This window comes from Schistosoma mansoni, chromosome 4 (assembly GCF_000237925.1).
Source record: "Schistosoma mansoni strain Puerto Rico chromosome 4, complete genome".
In the NCBI taxonomy this organism is placed as follows: Eukaryota; Metazoa; Platyhelminthes; class Trematoda; order Strigeidida; family Schistosomatidae; genus Schistosoma; species Schistosoma mansoni.
In genome coordinates, this window is record NC_031498.1 from 25715587 (window position 1) to 25718014 (window position 2428).

Below are 2428 nucleotides of genomic sequence, written 5' to 3' on the forward strand. Positions count from 1 at the left end.
AGACCGCTCACTAGCATTCTTCATCAAACTCTGTTCTGAGTCTTCCTTTCCAGTTCTTTCCAGTTGTTATTCATCCTTTTCATATCTGCTTCTATTTCCCGGCGTAATGTGTTCTTTGGCCTTCCTCTTTTCCATGTTTACAGTTACTTCAATGTCTGACTTCAGTGCTTCTGCTGGTATATTGTCATGTCCTGCCGCCTTCCCACTTTTGATTCGTCTGATGGCCATCTTGATTTCTTCGATCGTTGGTGGAGTGACATCTATAGGAAGGTAAGTGAGTGCTGCTTCGGTGTTCGGTGGATTCAATGAGGCTGGTCTATTCAGCAGTTCCTCGAAGTATTCTGCCCATCTTTTCCTCTGTTCTTGAGTCTCAGTGATTGTCTTTCCTTCTTTGTCCTTGACTGATTTCTCCGGTTTACTATATCTCCCTGCTAATTTCTTCTTCACTAGCAGCCTTGTATTTATTTCCTTTTGTATATCCATAGCATGATGGAACAGATTAATAAAAGTAGATTATCTAAACTAATATTTTTTAAGGATAAGAAGATTTCATGGACATAATCTGGAAAAAATTACTTTAGCTAATATAACCGTTAATGTTGTAAGCTTGAATGATGTTTAGAAAACAGTACCGACTTGCCTACACATTAAAGAAAAACTGTCACGCTCTCACCAGTAGTCAACTCCATTTTGTAGTGTCGCCTTATATCAGTTAAATAGTTTGGTTTTAAAAACTTCATTGTTTTTCTAAACAAAAGCATCAGTGACTAAATATTCCACAGAATCCAAAACAATCTACTCTGATGAGTTTCTATTTGGATAGCTGACTTTATACCTCATTTGCATGATCTTGAATTATATGAAGGAATGACCTTTCTTCTTGTATTGATTGATGTTTTGAGTTTGTTTCTCGAAGTGTAATGACAGTAAACTAACTGAAGTTCGGGGAGTTCCCTGTAATTTTTTATTTTGTCTATCGAAAATACCGGTGCTTTCTCGATTAAGTTCGTGTCCTTGATTGTCTGTACGATTTAATAAAATTGGTAAGTAAAAATAAAAATGACAAACAGTTTGCCATCTATTTTGTTCTTTGTAATTGATGTGATTCACTTTGAAGATTACGTCATAGTCGTCTTGTTCCATCGTTGTATCTTCATCTAAAATGATGTAATTTTATTAGATTGTGAATTAGGTTGATAACAAAAGGTTTTCAAAACATTTGCCAGGATTTGCAAATCCATTTTTTACGTATAATAGAATGATCTGGCTATTAGTTTAAAAACAATAATTTTGAAGTAATAAATCCAGGTTTTCCATGGCGGTTTAGCTTCAATTGACTAATGATCTCAATTATATAAAATTACTAAAATCTCCACAAAACCCCCTACTGATAATGATCATACGCTCACTAGTGACTGGCTCCATGAGGTATTTCCTGGAGTTCTGGTGAGAAGCTGTAACCAGTGGAGTTCAACAAGGTCTGTTGAGAGATATCAACTCACTGAAGACATTAGTGAATGTTTGCTCAATTTCGTGGATTGGTTGAAGTTAGACATTAAAACCGTTGGATGTCGGCCGGCTCAGTAGTCTATCGGTTAAGTGCTTAGGTGCGAGACTGGTAGGTCCTGGATTCGAATCTCGCGAGGTGGGATCATGTATGCGCACTGCTGAGGAGTCCCACTATAAGACGAAACGGTCGTCCAATGCTTCCAGGTTTTCCATGGTGGTCTAGCTTCAATTAACTCATGATCTCAGCTATATAATAGATCAAATAACTTTTGAAAAAAAGATTGCAGTAATACTTAACGTTTTTACTGGATAAGTCAAATCTTCCCAGTAGAACTATGTTTATTTTGTTTGTGTACAATCATTATTTCTTGAAGTAGTTTATTGTAAGTGCACTCAATGTCGGGTCATCTAGACTAGTGACCACATTGCAACTTGATCGATAGGATCCGATCTTCACTAACAACGATGTGATATACATGACATTGATCACCACACAGTGATCAATCAACTTTAAGTAGTTTATTATAAAATTACTTTTCATTCATGGAAAATTTATTCTACTCATCTTGTTGGTAATATTTAACATAAAAAGTTGCCACAATTACTTTAGCAAATAAACTTAAAACATCATATACAATTCCCTTGTTGTTGTTTACTTGTATCCTCCCATTGTTATTTTGGACTGTCATTGATCAGTCTCTTATTGGCATATGTGCATCCTATGCAGACTGCCTGAAGTCACAAGCTTTATAAGCAAAGATGGATACTGGTTAGCAGTGGAACCCAAGACACGCTTTTCGTCCTATTTGGGACTCGTCAAATGGATGCACCTGCATCTCAGAGTTGACGTTCACTCTGGGACTCGAACCCAGTACCGTTCGCTTCAAACGCCATCGCGTCATCCACTCAGCTACTGAAT

At 36.9% G+C, this 2428-nt stretch overlaps 1 non-coding gene across 1 annotated transcript; it reads right to left on the minus strand.

Moving 5' to 3' along the window:
* Positions 1-2356: 2356 nt before the first annotated feature.
* Smp_tRNA_00589_Pseudo_TTG.1.1 lies at positions 2357-2428 on the minus strand. The gene has a single exon. It is a non-coding gene (tRNA).